The sequence below is a fragment of the Hipposideros armiger genome, unplaced genomic scaffold, assembly GCF_001890085.2.
Source record: "Hipposideros armiger isolate ML-2016 unplaced genomic scaffold, ASM189008v1 scaffold_426, whole genome shotgun sequence".
Classification (NCBI taxonomy): Eukaryota; Metazoa; Chordata; class Mammalia; order Chiroptera; family Hipposideridae; genus Hipposideros; species Hipposideros armiger.
This window is the reverse complement of record NW_017731776.1, coordinates 1,169,917-1,187,253: the sequence shown is the minus strand read 5'-3', so window position 1 is coordinate 1,187,253 and position 17,337 is coordinate 1,169,917. Positions and strand designations below refer to the sequence as shown.

The 17,337-nt window shown below is 51.2% G+C and overlaps 1 protein-coding gene across 2 annotated transcripts in view; it reads left to right on the top strand.

Annotated features, from left to right (window-relative positions):
- Window positions 1-5,427: 5,427 nt before the first annotated feature.
- TMEM184B (transmembrane protein 184B) overlaps window positions 5,428-17,337 on the top strand; it is a 62,174-nt gene continuing 50,264 nt past the window's right edge. The window contains exon 1 of one of the 2 annotated variants that reach the window (XM_019664606.1): window positions 5,428-5,577. The gene's annotated coding sequence lies outside the window, so the exon portion shown is untranslated. Of the gene's footprint in view, window positions 5,578-6,564; window positions 6,667-17,337 lie in introns of those variants that run through there. The other variant, XM_019664607.1, reaches the window with a different exon arrangement.

The following is a 17,337-nucleotide window of genomic DNA, read 5'->3' as shown; positions in this document are numbered from 1 at the left end:
ACCCCCACCCCCCCATCCCTCCAAGGCATCCCTGAAATGGCTTTGTTCTGCTTGCTGATGGCCACTGGTGCCCTGAATGTCACCACCCGAACAGGGCTGCATGAAGCCAGAGGCATTTTCTCTTGCTGCATGATTTTTCCAGTCCCTGTGGGGGCTGGTGTGGGTCCTGGGTGCATTTAACAAATACCCACAAGGGCCTCCTGTATGCCAGGATGCTCAAGGTGTGACCTTGGCCAAGTAATGATGCCTCTCTGAGCCTCCATTTCCTCATCTGCCAAATGGCAGTCACTGCTGCTTGCTGAGATAATAAGAGCTTAGTACATTGCCTGCACATAGTAATTGCTCAATAAATAGCAGTGATGAAGATAATGAAGAGGACATTAATGCCAGCCCCTGTGTGTCAGGCTCTGGGAATGCAAAGATGGTTAAGATCTAGTCCTTCTTTGCTCTCCATTTGTGTGTGGGCCCATTCTGCTGACTTCCAGAAACTTTCTATGCATTTAAACACACACACACACACACACACACACACACACACACACACACACAGAAACTGAGAGAAATAACGTCCCAATGACCACGTGTGAGACCTCAAATCCAGCTCTGCCTTACATTTCGTAATTAAGTGAGCCCGTAAATTCTTTTCCTTTATTAAGCTTAGTTTGAATTGGGTTTCAGTCCACTGCTACCAAAAGGGTCTAATTCAGGTAAGAAGTTAGTTGTGTCCTCAGCACTCATGTTCTATGGATAGTAGCATGATTGTCAGCTGTGTAGAAAGTACTGTGCTGGCATTTTCATACATATTGATGTAAAAACTGAGGCTCAGAGAGGCAAAGCCACATGCCTAAGAGCATAAGGCTAGGAAGTAATGCAGCTGGGCCTGTGCTCTGCCCACCACACCACACTGCCTCTCCAGGGCACCTGGCCAGGGCTCCGTCAGTATCCTTAGGGATCAGTGGGAGACAGAGGCTGCAGGATCTGGAGAGCTCTGGGCTTTGGGCCACGCGTCAGCTTGCACTGCTGAGGCCTCTGCTCTTTCTTCTGCACTCCCCTGCCAGATGCTAATAGTGGATTTTGGATGCTGAGAGAATCCAGTTTGGTCCCTACCCTTGAGAGGCCCTCAGTCGGGTGGGGGAGACAGATTCATACAGACGAATTATGAGGTTCAGAAAGAAAACAGTGAAGAGAATAATATTATGAGGCACAGTGAGAAGAAAACAGAAAGGAGCAATAAATCATTTCTTTAAATAATTTTTAAAGAAAATTATCCTTTTTTCTTGTAAAAACAAATTATTTTTTTTTCTTATTCTAAAAATATTGCATGCATTTTGCAAACACATTTTGGAAAATACAGAGAAACAAAGGGGGGGGGGGTAAGAGAAGGTAACCAGTATTCATAATTCTGTCACTTAGGAGGACGCACTATTAACTATTTGTTGTGTTTCCTTCTATTTCTTCTAAGCTTTTTTTTTCTTTCTTTTAACAAGAGTTCAGGATGTCATTGCAAATTTATTACTGTCTCTTTTACTCAATATTATTTTTAATCATTTCTCCATGTTATTTGAAATGTGTTAAGAGGCTGTTTTAATATCTATGTGATATGCCATTGTATGGACTTACCATAATTTAACAATTCTTCCGTGAGTTTCAGACTATTTCCATTTTGTTTTGGTTAGGGGGAAACTAATTAAAACAGAATGGGGTAGGGAGCTTCAAGAAAGAACCAAAAGAGGGCCGGCCGAGTGGCGCGATGGTTAAGAACTCGCTTGGGACGCCAGAGGACACTGGTTCAGATCCCACATATGAGGGCCAGTGACACTGCCCTCTACAGCTAAGATGCTGAACAACAGCTCAACCTGGAGCTGGGCTGCCATGAGTCGCCGGCGACGGCGTGGGCTGCAGTCCCTGTGGCAGTGGATTGCCATGGGCTACCGTGAGCGGCCAGCAGCCGCCGTGAGCGGCCGTCCAGAAGCCGGCGACTGATCTGCCTCGCCAGAGAAGAGCGCAATGATGGTGCCAACTTGGGCCAGTGAAGCAACATCCTCCACAACTAGATTGAAGAACAAAACGACAGCAACTTGTCTGTTCCCCTTTCCCCAATTCCCCAGCACTGTTCCTATCCCCCCAATTCCCCAATAAAAATCTTTAAAAAAAGAAAAGAAAAGAAAGAACCAAAAGATAGTATCTGATTTGATCTTTGAAGAAAGAGTAGCTTTTTGCTGGAACTGGAAAAAGGCATTCTTCCTTTAGTAGCCAACAGGCAGGAGAAAAGAAGCCTGTTGGGTTGGGCAGTTGTTATAATTGTCCAGAAGTAAGGGGACCTGAACCAGGGCAGTCGTCCTGGGGAGAGGTGACCGATGTGAGTGGCATCTTTGAGCCTGGATGGATGTACAGTTGCATGGAGTGGCGAAGGGGGTAGAAAAAGGGGTAGGTGTTTATTTTCATTTTGCAAGACCTGGGGGAGAGAATGAGGAAAGGCAAGGAGCAACCAACCAGAGGTCCCTGTGCCACCTGCTGACCTGCCATGTCATTCAGACCAGGTGACTTTCTGTGTTGAGTCCCTCTCTAGCAATAGAAGCCTAAAAATACTCACCACCTGCCTCTACCCCCACCAGCCTGGGGCCTATGTAAGTTGAGACCCAAGAGTGCTCTTGATGAGAAGGGGCTAAGAACCTGAATTTGAGTGCGGTTTGGCTTGACAGTTCTGGGAGCAGGGTGGGGGTGGGGGTGGGGATGGACTGTGGATGTCAGATTCTGTCTGGTTGATAAGCTTTCTGTGCTAAGCATGAGCTGTGGTGATAGCTGACAGAGGACTTTGCCCTGGAGGGGTTTGTGTGTGAGGAAGGAGAGCTGAGAAGTCAGCAAATGATTACCAAGCAATTGATAATAAGCCTTGGTCTGGGTGTTGGGATAGCCCTGAGCCACTTGCCACCTGGGGCTGGGAAGGAATTTTTCTATAGAACTCTTTCTAGAGGATCTTTGTGCATGCTACAAATACTTTTTGAGTGTGTTTTCTATGCCAGTCCTTGTACTAAGTGCTGGGATTATATCAGGAAACAAAAAGGACGAAAATCTTAGTCCTCAGAGTTTATGTTCAACTGGTGAAAGACACACGGTACAACAGGCAAACTATATGTTATGATAGAAATTAAGTGATATGGGGAAAAAAACAGCATGGAGTGGGGGGAATCAGGAGAGCATGTGAGTGGTCTGGCCATTTTACTAGGATGGTCAGGGCAGGCCTCAGTGAGTGGGCAACATCTGAGCAAACCCTGAAGAGGGTGAGGGGGCGACCGTTCTGATATCCAAGGGAACAGCAATCCCAGCAGAAGGAACAGCCAGTGCAAATGGCTGGAAGCTGAGTGTGCTTGGATGGTTCGAGGAATGGCAAGGGGTCTGTGTGGCAGGAAAGTAGAGGCCATAAGGTCAGACATGCCTGGGTGGGTAGAATGTCAGATCAAGCAAGACTTTGTAGAGATTGGAAGGACTTGGCTTTTACTCAGAGTGAAAAGGGGGAGCCAATGGAGGGTTTTGAGCAAAGAAGTGCCAAATTCTGAGTTAGGTAAAAAAAAAAAATCTCTCTGGCTCCTATATTGACATAGGCTGGGGCAGTGGGCAAGTCTGGGAAAAGAGAAATGGGTTAGGAGAACATTGCAATAATCCCGGTCAGTTTGGGCTGCTATATAGCAAAGAGCTGTAGACTGGGTGCTTTATGAACAATAGAAAATTATTTCTCATAGTTCTGGAGGCTGGAATTCTGAGATCAGGGTGCCAGCTTGATTGGGTTCTGGTGAGATCGCTCTTCTGGGTTGCAGACTGCTGACTTGTTTCCTCTGTGGACAAAAAAGGGGTTCTAAGAAAAGTAACATCACAGAGTGATCTCATAAATTTCTTCATGGTGTGTAGTCACGCCCCAGGCATATAACTTCTTTAGTCAAAGATTTATCTTTGCTTTACACAAGCCCTGTCCATTGTTTTTGTGCCTCTAGGTTAACACACCTTTGAAATAAGGCCTAACCACACTCAATAGAGCACAGGATCTTGTTAACTGTCCTGTAACCCAATCCCCTCCTTGCTTTTTCCCACCTTCATGTAATCTTTACATTCCCGCCTTAATTTCAAATGCATAAAAGAAATGGCAAAACTGTCATTCTCCCCAGCATTTAAGATCTTGCTTCTTGGCAATTGTTGTCAGTTTTGGCTCCAATAAACTCTTTAAAAAATTCTCTACAGGTTTGGACCTTCTTACATGGACACCACACATGGCAGAAAGAAGGGTAGAGGGCTCTTTGGAGTCTCTTTTGTAAAGACTCAAATCCCATTCAGGAAGGCTCCGCCTTATGACCTAATCACCCCCAAAGGCCCCACTTCCTAACATCACATTGGGGGTTAGGATTTCAGCACATGAATTTTGGGGGTACACAAACATTCAGTCCATAGCAAGAATATTGCAATGATCCTGGGCAGAAACTGGACGAGGGTGCTAGCAGTAGAGATGTGGTAGGAGAGGTCAGAGGCTAGATAGATGTATTTTGCGGGTAGAGCCCATGGGATTTCCTGCTCCAGCTTGGGAAAGGGGTGGGAGGAGGATAGGATTCAAGGACGGCTCCAGAAGTTCTACCTTAGCGCTGGAAGGATGGAGTTGCCAGCTGCTGTTCAAGGGAGGCTGTGCGGGAGCAGGTCTTGTCTGTGTTTGGAGAGAAGATGAGTTCTATTGTGGGCCTGTCGACTTTGAGATGCTTATTGGATCTCAAGTAAGCAGTGTTGAGTGAACAGTTCAGGGGAGTCGGTGGGGGATATAAATACATTTGGGGATCTTGAGCACATCGATGCCAGAACTTGATTGGATTTTGTTTTTCAGTTAACCTAACCGGTGTAAGGTGGCAAACAGCAACCGGGCTAGTAGGCTTGAATGACATCTGAAAAACTTTGCTAGTTAGGTCGCCTAGAGCAAGGTGGGGCAAGAAAGAAGCGCCACTAAGCCGGGTGGGGAGAAAGAGCCTCTTTCTCTGCGTGGTTGCACAAAGCTCTTCGGAATACATTCATTTCATGCAATTCTGCACGCATCCTTCACTCGACAAATAGCCATTATAGTATATTGTTTTATCTTCAAAACAGGCCCAAGTGAAGGAAATTAGGGTTAACAGATCTGAAGCAGCAGAGAGTGAAACAGAGCTTAGAGCCCAAAACCCTGTCCTTGCACCCCAAGAAGCTCTGTGATGGACAGGGTTGGGGAGTCAGATTGAGGCGGGGGAGGCAAGTCTTGGCCAGTTTGTCTGCCAGCATCAAGAAAACCTGGGTCGCCTCCACCACTCGGCGGCGAGCGGGGTGTTCCGGGAGTGGCCCCTTTAAGGCTGCGCGGGTGATCTCAGCCGCGCACTCGCTGACCCGCCCTCCCCGGAGGCGCGCTCAGTGCGCAGGCGCGCCGCGGCGGCACATCTCTGGGTCCAGGACGAGCCCGCGGCGGTGAGACTCCGGGGTTGCGGCGCCGCCCGCCCGCCCCGCCCGCAGAGTCTGGCCGCCGCGCATCGTCCGCACACGCCACCGCCGCCGCTGCCGCCGCGATGGGCTCCTGAGGTACCAGCTTGGTCGGTCTCGAGCCAGAGGCCAAGAGGGGGGCGGCTGCGGACTCTCGGGGGGAGGAGGGCTACTTCGTTTTGGAGAGGCCCGTGCGGGGGGCGCCCCGAGGGTCGCGTTGACCGCGGATTCCCGGGCAGGAAAGGGACGAAGGCGGCCGGCTTGGCGGAGCCAGGAGGGAGCATCCGCCGCCCCGCCCATCCCTCCGGTCCCGCCCTGCGCCCCCAGTTCGCCCAGCCGGGTCGCGGGGCCGCCCGTGGGTGTGCCCTGGCCCCTTCCCCGCCAACGTGGCGGCGCCCGCGTCTGGAGTGTAATCGGACCTGCTCGTGGGGGTGGCTGGGGAGAAGGGAGGCGGATGGACAGGCTCTTTTGCAAGTGGGATTGTGTGTGCCCGGTGGGTGTGCTGGCGCCTGGCACCGCCAAGTGAGTGGAGGAGGCATCCGTGCCTTGTGCGGGTGGCTGTGATCTGGCGAGGCCTTTGGGGATGGTTGCATGGAGGGTGTACACGCCTTGCATACAGGTCAGCTGTTTGCAGGGGCACCGACAGAAACCTGGGACTCCAAGGGTACTTGCCTCAGAAGAGACCATAGAGGCTGGGGTGTGTGTATCTGTCCTCTGGGTGGTGCATTTCCTCCCTGGGTGCACTGCTGGGGTCTAGATCTAGTTGGCTGTAGGCCATGGCAAGGCAGAGGGGTTGGAAGTGAACATGGGTATCTCCCAATCCATATCCCCTCTGGGGTTGTGCAAGGCCAGGCATTTCTTTCTCCCCCCCCCCATCTGTCTCTCTGTCTCCCTCTCTGTCTCTTTCTCTGTCTCTTTCTCTCCCTTTCTCTCTCTCTCTCTCTCTCTCACACACACACACACACACACACACACACCCAGGGCACCATGGCGCAAAGCAGGTGTTGGCACGCCTGATACTTATGTGTGAGGTGAAGGCCATGTATTATTTATCTGACTGCCAGGTGCTTTATGTAAGGCAAGAAACAGCAGTCTGCCCTGGAGGTCCTTGTGCTGCGAAGCCAGCCAGGCAGCTCACCTGCACCTGCAGAGGAGGCTCAGGCCTCAAAGATGAGACTTCCTTCACAGGTGATGTTCGCAGCGTCCTTTCCCATCTCCCTTTGCAGCCTGGTTGGTGGGCCCCGGAGGCTCTGTACATCAGTTCATCTTGTGGGTGGGGGGTGGGAGTGGGGGTGGTGGTGTGTGTGTGTGTCAGAACTGGGGCTTGGGGGGTGGGAGGGCCCCAGCAGCCAGCCCCGAGTGCCCATTTTGTCAGGCCTTGACGGACACACACATGATGTCTCTGTTTCCAGGCCTTCTCAGGTCGGTGGGGGAATGAAGCAGAAAGCAGGAATCACAAAGATGTGAAGAGATATAAAACAACACAGGGTGTGCAGAGTGGGTTCAGTGCTGGAAGAGGGCAACATGGCCAGCAGAAAAGACACGAGGGGACAGCTGAGCAGAAGCCTGAAGGGTGACTAGCATTCATCTGATGCTTTGGTGCTTTCCACAAGTATTTTCCCAGTTTATTCTCTCAATGGTTGTGTGAGTGCAGAACTCATTATCCCAGTTTGCACTTGAGGAAACAGTCCCAGAGGGGTACCAACCATAGGTCCTTGAACCAGAACCTTTCTCTTGCCGCCTTGTAACTTACTGAGCATCTGCTATGCACCAGGCAGCTAAGGGCACAGGGGTCTGAAGATGAATGGGACCTGGTGCCCAGCTTCTAGGGCCTCCCAGTCTGCTGTGGAGATGGACATAGATTGTGACCCCAAAGCAGACAAAAGGTCCCAAAGGCCAGTATGGGTGGAGAAGGCACTGTGAATTCCCCGCTGAGACCCACCAGCAACCTGGGGCTCCTCTGTGCAGCCCTTGGGATTTTGGATGTGTTGTAGGCTGCTCCCACGTGGTTGTGGGTTATACAAGGAACCCCGTCTAAAGCTTTCCAGGTCGGTAGGAAGGAGAGCTTCGCGGCGGAATGAGTGCGAGTGAGCTCCCTGTCCTAGTTTTTTCGTGTTGGCCGAGTTCTCTGGAGCTCGGGCTTTTGTCTGGAGGTTGCTTTCTCCCCTCTGCTGTTGAGGTTTTGCTCCTGGTTCCTGGTGGGCCAGCCCAGCTCTCTCCCCAAGAGGGGCTCAGTGCTATTTCCAGTCCCTGCTGTGCTCATTTCTCCCCATAAATTCCCTGGAGTGGAAACAGCCTCAGTAAGACAGAGTACAGCCCTTTATTGTTTGGAAACCGAGTAACAGCCAAGGCCCTTCTGTCTCAGCGGGGCCTGTAGACGGGATTTGGTGTGTGAGTTGTGGACTGCCGGCAGCTGGGCCCTGGGAGAGCTCTGTGTAGGGTCTGCCACAGGACGTTCACGGGCAGTGAGTACTCATTGAAGACCTACTGTGTGCCTGGCTCTGTGCTGGGCTTGAGTCGTGTTCTGTGCCTTCAAAAGGCTGTGGTTGTCTGAGGGAGTCCAGAGTGCAGCAAACATGTGTGAGACAGTGCTCTACTTGTGATGGAAACAGAGGGCCCTAAAGGGGCTGGAGGACAATAGGAAATACAGCTTGTTTATTAAACATGTACTGTGTGCCAGGCACAGTTCAAAGCACTTGCATGCAATAGTGCGTTTCTTCCTCCTACCACCCAGAGAGGTGGGAACAGTTACCCTCACGCCTTGCCGAGGAGGTTACAAAGCAGAGCAGGTTGGTGGAGCTTTGAACCAGACCTCTGAGAGGCCGTGGCTCTTCCCCCACTAACCTCCTGGTGTCCCAGAAGTCTTCCTAGAAGCAAAATGTTGTGTGACTTAAGGGATGAGGAGTGCTCCACCCCCAGAGAAAGAGAGGGGCTTCTAGGCAGAGGAGCCCCTGGGCAGAGGCGTAGAGGCCTGAAATACCTGGCCTCCTAGAAGTGGCTGTGGTGGGCCTGGGCATGAAAACTTCTGAAGGCCCCGCCAAAGAGTTTCAACTTGACTCTGGTGTGGCCAACAGGGAGCCCTGGAAATTTCCTGAAGGAAGTGACATCCTCGGCCGTGCATTACGGGACAGTATGAGCATCTGTCCCCTTCCTTTATTCCCTCAGAGAACCCCAAGAGGATCCGGCCCCCTTCTCCTTTGCTTTCCCCTGGGTCACTGGCATTCTTTTTAGTCCTTGCTGCCTTTCGCTTCTTCCAGCAGCTTCTGGTCTTTATGACCTTGTGTGACCCAGGACAGGCCTCTGGAGCCCACTGGTGTCTGCTCTAAAACTGGCCTGTGTGGCTGGCTGTGAATTGGCCCCACTGCGCAGGAACCCAAGTTCTTCCTGGATGCCACGGGTCCTCACCTACTTCTCATGCCATAGACCTGGAGTAGACATGGGGCCCCCTTTCCCATTCGAGAGCCATGGTGGCTGTTCACTTGCCCATGCTCACCAGCGCTATAAATACAGGCAGAGGAGAGTGAGGACAGAGTGGGAACTGGAGCCGGGAAGCCAGGTTAACTACTGGATCCCACATGGGTTCACGGAGGAGATGCTTACTTTACCTGCCCGATGTGCTGGGTGCTGTGCTGGGTGTCTGGCCACTGGCATTCATGCAGCTGCTCTAGTTCCTGTGCCTCGGGGCCGAAAGGTTAGGGTCTTTGCACAAGACCTGTTGAAGCACAGCTGAGGTCCGGTGTGGGAACTGATTGTGGGAACCAATGGGTAGAAGATGTGAGGGGAAGAGCCGGGGAAGCCTTCTGAATTGGGTGCTTTGGGAGAGGAGGCCAAGAATTCAGGAAGGGGCCAAAAATGGTGACTGGCAGCACAGGACAAAGGAACACCCCCTGGGCATTGGGGAGAGAGGGACATACGGAGCTGAGCAGTCCCGGGCCCTGGACTGAGAACTGGGAGATGTAGTTCGAATCCTCTCTCTCTTATCCCTGTGGCCTTGGGCAGATTGCTTACTAATTTCCAGTCTTTAAAAATAGGAGGAAAATGAGGCAGTTTCCTTCATCTGTAAGATGGGACTAATAATAGTGCAGCTGTCATGTGACTGCCATGACTTAATGTCTACATGGAGCTCAGCGCAGCACCTGGCACATAGTACATGCTCAGTAAACACTGGCTTTTCTTTTCTTTTTTTTAAAAAGATTTTATGGGAGAATTGGTGGAGGGAACAGCGTTGGGGAATCGGGGAAGGGGAACAAACAAGTTGCTGTCCTTTTGTTCTTCAGTCTAGTTGTAGAGGACGTCGCTTCACTGGCCCATGTTGTTATTGTGATCACTGCCGCTCTTCCCGGGTGAGGCAGTCGGTCCCCGGCCATTGGACAGCCGCTCATGGTGACTCACGGTGGCTGCCGGTCACTCATGGTAGCTTATGGGAGCCCACTGCAGCTTCACTGCACCTACGCCGTCGCCCACAACTCATGGCAGCCCATCTCCAGGTTGAGCTGTTGTTCACCATCTTAGCTGTAGAGGGCACAGTGTCACTTGCCCATGTGGGATCCGAACTGGCGTCCCTGTTGCTCAGAGCTCGCGCTCCCAAGCCAACTCTGAACCAACGAGCCACTCAGTCTGCCCAACACTGGCTTTTCTTATGACAGGAAGCTGAGTCTGGCTTGGGGGAGAGACTGCAAACTCAGGAACAATTACATTTGTCACATGTGTCCTGAGGGACCATTAGGACATTCTCACCTGGGCAGGCACTTTGCTGGAGAGGCGACATTTAAGGTGTCACTGTGAATAAGGGGAGGAAGCGGTTTCCAGGCGGAGGGGACAGCATGTGCAGAGAACGGTCTGAGTTCTTGTCTACAAATTGTTTGACACTGGGGTTCAGTACCTGGTAGGCCCTCAATAAATGTTAATTGAACGTGATCTTCTCTGCCCCGAAAAAGACAGGAAGGTGAAGAAGTGAAGTGGGAGGGGTCCATGGGGAGAAGAATTGGATGGTCGCCAAATTCGGGGTTCCCTCATGTTCCCTGCCCATCATCTCTACCTCTGCGAAGGGGCATATGCCTAATGCAGTGCAGCCGAGCTACCAGCATTCCCCATGGGGACTGGCCCTGGGACCTGCTTTTCCTAGGGATTGGCAGTGGGTGTGCAGTGTAGTCGAGATGCTGGAATTAGGCAAGCGTCACGCCCAAGCAGCATGTGTTCGCGTTCCTGTTGCTGTTTTAGCTGAAACCCTACGCCTGGGCAGAACACAGAAGGATGACACGTAGCCTCTGGGGTCATTTTTCCAGTCTTAGGTGAGTGAGTGATGGCTCAGTGGCTGGCACGATGCCTTGCACAGAGAAGGTGCTGAAATTGTTTCTGACTAAAACGAAGTGGTTGGATGGGTTAGTGTCATTGCCACTCTGGATAAAGCTGGAGGTGTTCTTGAGAAGTGATGTTGAGAAGTGACGGTCATTAAGGCCGATTGGAACAGGATTGTTTATTAGATCTGAGCTTCTATCGGGAGCCTACAGGGCATATGAAACAGCCCGTCTGATGGTCTGGGAATCTCAGGCCTGGGCTGGGAGGCAGGAAGCCCCACAGTCACCTCCTTTTCCTTCTCTTCTGGGGCGGAAACCAGAGAGGGAAGATCCCACCCAGAAAACCTTTGTGCCTAATCTGCATCACTTCCAGTTCTACCATGTTTTAGAAAGTCACACGCGACTAAATGAATATTTAGTGGAAAGTTTGCATTGTTGATCTCTGTGTTTCAGTCTTTAAAAAACAATAAGATTTTCTGATTTTGAAAATAGTACTTGTTAATTATAGTAAACTTAGAACAGAAAAGATTGGGAGGTAAGAATAAAAATCACCCTAATTTCATAACCAAGAAATAACCGCTGTTGAAGTTTGGGTGTATTTTCTTTATAGGCATAATCTTGTGTTATCTCATTGTTCCCATAACACTGGGTCTTAAGCATTTACCCATGAAATTTAAAAGTTAGCCATAGACATAAAAGTCAGAGAAATTCCAAAACAGAGCAACTGGCACTTTAAGTTATCAGTGGGAAAGATGAGATCCCCAGCTTTTTGCTGAATGGCACAATGGCGCGAGCAGTGGACAGAGCCCTGCACGGAGTCAGAGAACCCGGGTGATAACCTTGGGTGAGTCACTTGCTGTCTGATGAGGCTGCTTGTACCTTTCACCTTTCACATGCCACAAGGCTCAGGTCAGGCCCCAGATTAGAAAGCCCTGCAGAGGAAGAGCCCTGGTTTGGAAGGAGAGCAGGTCTTCACAGTTACATGAAGATGGGTAGAGGAGAGGAACGCGTGTGTTTAACTTCTTTTCCAACCTGAAATCTGTTTGGTGATCCCTCTGAAGACTCTAGTCTCCTTGCTGGGGAGCCATGATCTGTTGACACTTGTACCTGCGGGCTGTGAGTGGTTTCATCTCAATGATGGGAGTGGAGTGAGACGTCTGGAAATTACTGCATCTGTAATCCCTGAAAGGGATTTTCACATCAGACAGCCACCCACCCTGGGAGACATGCGTGCAGTTTGGTACCTTTAGTTTTCTCCTGCTACAACCCCTGTGGACGGCCTGCACCCAGGGAGGTCCTGCCCTGCTGGCGGGTGGCTAAGAACCTCTACTCTGCTGGGCCGTGCTGTTCCCCAAAGCCCTCTGGGTCATCATTTGCAGGAAAGCTTCGAGGGAAAAAGAACTAACCCCAAGGCTGCTGCTGTAGCTGCTAGCAGGGCCTCCTGGTCTCTGCCTCCAGCACCTGTGGTGTGTTTTTTTTTTTTAAAGATTTTATTGGGGAATCGGGAAAGGGGAACAGCCAAGTTGTTGTCTTTCAGTCTTAGTTGTGGAGGGCACAGCTAGCTCAGCTCCAAGTCCAGTTGCCATCCGGCCGCCTGTTGGCAGCTCGCAGCCACTCAGCTCAAGATACCATATTCAATCTTAGTTGCGGAGGGCGCAGCCGACCATCCCATGTGGGAGTCAAACCTTGTTGTTAGGAGCACTTGCTCTCACCAGCTGAGCCATCCTGCTACCTGTTGGCAGCTCAGTGGCAGCTCAGCTTGGGCGCAGCTCACTGGCTCATGTGGGAATCGAACCGGCGACCCTGTTGCCCATGGATTTTAAACAAATAGGATGTATGAAAATCTAGATTTACCAAAACAGTACATGCTTGCTTTACGAAAGGTTGATGCACTGTGCATTGGTTAGAAAAATTTTAATAGCGGTAACCTCAGTGCAGGCGTTCCTGGCCTTTTCAGCCTGTCGGAGCAGAACATAGGCTGGGAAGTAGGAAGTCAGCCAGGGCTCGTCCTCTCAATGCTGGCTTTGGTTTGCCCGGAGATGTCTCCCATCCGATTGGGGTTAGATGGCCATTTCTTTCATTCACAGTTGTCAGTAGTTGGGCTGGATTTTTGGACGTGGTAGGAAGTCCTGCCCAGCTGTCGTCACAGGGAGGACACTAGGTATCCAGAGACCCACCTCCATCCTCCACCAGCCACCTACTGGAAGAGTTAAGCTACAGGTGGTCACCCCTGTCAGGCACACACCTTACGTAACAGGTCCATGATGGACACTGCAGTGAATGTCTGGCGTGTGAGTGTGTCTTTCATGGCAGTGGTGTCCCCTGCAGCCTGTGCAGGGGAAGCAGCAAAAGGTACGTCATTCATTTGGGATGGCCAGACTGCAAACACGTGACCTTCTTGGGCTCCCCACCCCCACTCCTCCCCTCCCCCCAGGCCTGCCTCTAGCACACACTCTGTGGCCTGCCCGCCCCTCCCCTGGGCACTTCACCTTCACCCAGGGAGACCAATTACAGCGGGGTGTCATGGTGACTCCAGCCACCACCCGCCCTTCACCTGCCCTGGGCCCAGGGCATCAGAGCCCATCTGTGCTGGGATGGGCCGAGTGGCTGAGCGTGTCTAGCCCTTTACTTACTGGTGAGGAAATGCAAGTTCCTGAACCAGGGCACCCGGTGAGTAGGGGCTGGTCCAGGTCCATGAACCATCTCTTACCTGGCACTCTGTCTGCCGGAAATGGGGCTTTTCTCCACCGTTTGTTCACCTGGGCACCCTTAAAACTACGCATTATCAGTATTTTCTCCAATAATGAACGCTTATTTCTTAGATGAGCGATTTAAATGTATCCTGCCTCTCCAGCAACATTTTAAAAATGATAGTTGCTTGTATACTTTCACCCACCAGTTCACTTCTAGGAATTTATCCTACAGATGTGTTAACATGTGTGCAAAATGACTTATTTGCAAGGTTTGTCTTTGCTGCCTTATTTTTAATAACAAAAGATTGCAGGTAACCTAAATGTCCATCAACAGGGGGCCAGGAACAAATTACTGCCCATCTGAACCATGGAATACTGTGCAGCCATAAAAAATAAGGCGGGGACTCCACGCACGGGTCGGGAACAACCGCCAAGATAAATTGCTGTGACAGGAGCAGGTGTGGGCGGGTGCCTGGGGTGCCTCCACCTGTGTAACAGGTGCGTGCGTTCGCTTATATATGTACACGGGTCTCTGGGGAGTCACAAGACGCGATTGTGGCACCTCTAGGCTGGGGGCTGGTGCTGGGAGACTGTTCACTGGGGGCCCTTCGTACCTTTTGAGTGCCAAATCGTGAATATATGGTATTTTTAAAAAGTTAAATAAAATTAAATAAGAACCAATGCAGGAAGGTCAAGGCACTGGCCACCCCCTCAAGGCCCAGCCAGCCTCCCTCAGGGCCCTGACCACCATTTAATCAAACATGCATGCTTGGGTCTCACAAAAGGACCAGGGTTTGGGTGTTTCTTGGTTAATCTGACCCCAGGCCCGGCCCTGGAGAAATGGAGCCATCCCCTTCTGGCCTCTCTGAAACACTGCTGTTGGCTGGCTTGTCATTTTAAATCCCTGCTGACCTCTGAACCCTTCAGGGGCGTCCCCGCTGACAGCAAAATACAAGCTGGACTCCGCCCGGACAGTCCAGGCCCTTTCCCGGGCCTCTTGAGCCGTCCTTGACTGGTCGCGCTTTCCTCCGCGTGCCTCCTTAGCTTCCCACCTCCTTGCCTCTGCTCACATGCCAAATCCTATCTGCCTTTCAAGGCCCAGCTCAGTTTCCACCTCTGGTGGCCCTCTGACCTTCCCCACTTCTTTATCTGCTCTTCTCTGCTGACACTTAAGCCGTTTTACATTGTGTCCTAGGTATCTGATTCCCCACAGGACAAGGCCATGTCAGGCCCAGCCCCTGACCTCCCGATTTGTTAGACATTTGCCCAGTTGGTGAATGGTGGTTTCCCTCTTCCTGGTGGGATGGGAAGCTGTGGGGGGCAAGGCCTGGTTCACATCCGTGAACCCCAGGGCCTGACCCCGGGCAGGCCCGGCCTCACAGTGGGAGTAACAACAGCCTCATGCCCGAGTGCCCTGTGTGCATTCTTTCCTGGCATCCTCATGAGGACTCGTGAGGCATGGCTGCTGTGATCCCTCCTACGGATGAAGAAATGGGGCAAACATATTGTCTAGGTCGCAGTGAGAAATAGGGCTTGGGCACAGGTCTGGCTGCCGCCAAAGCTCCTGCATTTAATCAGTTTCTTCTACCACTTTCCCCAGATCACACCCTGGGCCCACTCGTTACCTGTCCCACTGGCCACGGCAGCCTTGTGTTGTTACTCATGTATTTTCTTCCCCACTAGACTGTAAACTCTTAAAGGGTTAGAGCAGCGGTTTTCAACCTGTGGGTCGCGACCCCTTTGGGGATCAAACGACCCTTTCACAGGGGTTGCCGGGTACTCGTATGTGGGAGTATCTGCATGTGGGCCTGAAGATGGATAGAGGAGCGGTGTCTCGGTTCCTAAGACCATCGAAAATGTGTGTTTTCCGATGGTCTTAGGCGACCCCTGTGAAAGGTTGAGAACTGCTGGGTTAGTCTTGTCTGAGACCCCTTTGAACTTAGCACATAGAAGGTGCTCAAAGGTATATAGTTTTAAACATTTAAAAGGTATGTACTTGAACACTTTTGAAGGATGTTTAACTTACCATAGTAAAGCACACTGATCTTAGATGCACAGTGTGATGGAGTTTTACCTCTGAATACCTGTGCAAATCAAAGTCCAGAACATCCCCAGTACGCAGAAGGCTCCCTGGAACTCCTCCTGGTCCCCGACCCTCCCAAGGTCACCTTTACTCACACCTCATCACTGTGGACTAGTTGGACCTTCCCGTACATGGAATCACAGAATACTCTAGTGAGGTCATCCAGGTTGGGTGTAGTGGTCCTTGTGCTTTTCACTGCTGCGTGGGAGTCCGCTCTTTGAATATATCCTGATGTATTTATCCCTTCTTCTGCGGGTGGGCATTTGGGCTGTGTCCAGCCTTTTGCTCTTATAAACAGGGCTGCTTTGGAATTTCTTGTTCTTGTCCATGGGGCACATGTGTACACCCAGGGTACAAGGCTGGTTCACCCCACTCAGCACGTGTTTGCGTGAATGAAATTCAGGTTGGGATTTTTCACTGAGGTTCCCTGGGCAGGAGCTGTGCTTCTTGTTGAAGGGGTCCCAGAGGTCAGGGCAGGTTTGGGGGTCTTGGCTTAGACAACCTGCTCCCATGGGGCAATAGGCCCGTAGGGGACCCATTTGCATATTGCTGGATGGGTTTAGCTGCTGGAAAGGTGGTCACATTGAAAGGGGTGCAGAGCCCAGCTAAAGAGACTGAGGAGTGGCCCATCTTTTCTTAGTTTGGGAGAAAAGTGAGGTGATCAAAATTTGGCCTGGTATGTATTTAAAAAAAAAAAGGACTTAATTGCAAGGCTGAATTAAATGAGCCCTCGCTGAAGGATTTTGGATTACTTTGTTGTCCCCTTATATTCCTATCCCTAGATTGGATGCTTTTTCTTTCCTGGTTGACAGATTCATGGGAACTTGGCCCCAGGAGAAGGGAGACGTGGAGCTAATAGAGTGGCCTTGCTTGCCTGTGTTGGTGGCAGGGGAGTGGGACTGAGTGATGGGACCCTCCTCCTCTTCCTCTCTTGAGGGCATGTGATCCTTTCTCCAAAGGGTAACCAGGCCGACTGGCCAGCGGCTGGCAGTTCTTTCCCTCTGATCCGCTCTGGAGAGGGGCCAGGCTGGGGGTGGCTGACCTGCTCTGATGTGGGTCAGCCTCCCCCAGAGGCAGCCCCCCAGAAGTTCCCAGAGGCAGGAGGCTTGTCAGTCCCAGGCTGCTGAAGAGGGAGCAGCGTGGCCAGTTCAGGTTCACAGCGCCCAAGTCAAATTCTCCCCAGTGAGCCATGCTAAGATGGAAGTTTTTTCATATCTATTAATTAAAAGGACCCAAATCCCTCCGGGCTGCGTTGATATTCTGAAGACGTTCATATGAACGTGTTGCCAGCTTAGCTTGGCCAGTGGGTGTGTGGTAACTGCCCGAGTGAACACTTGATGGCTGCAGCTCAAAAGGGTTTGGATCTGAAACGGATGAATGAAAATATGACCTTAGAAGATTTAAAAAAGAGCAGACAGACAGACAGGACTGGTCTGGGTCTCAGAGACTGTTGGGGATGTGTGCTCGCAGCCTGACGGAGGAAGTGACTGAAATAGGAGAGTCATCATAAAGGTGACATAGTATCAGGCCCTGTCCTCAGTGCTTTCCTGGATTAACTTGTTTATTCCTTACAACTCTCTCGGAGGTAGGTGTGGCTGCAGCCCCATTTTTTTTTTTTTAAGATTTTTATTGGGGAACTGGGGGGATGGGAATAGCGCTGGGGAATTGGGGGAAGGGGAACAGACAAGTTACTGTCCTTTTGTTCTTCAGTCTAGTTGTGGAGGACGTTGCTTCACTGGCCCAAGTTGGCACCATCATTGCACTCTTCCCGGGCAAGGCAGATCAG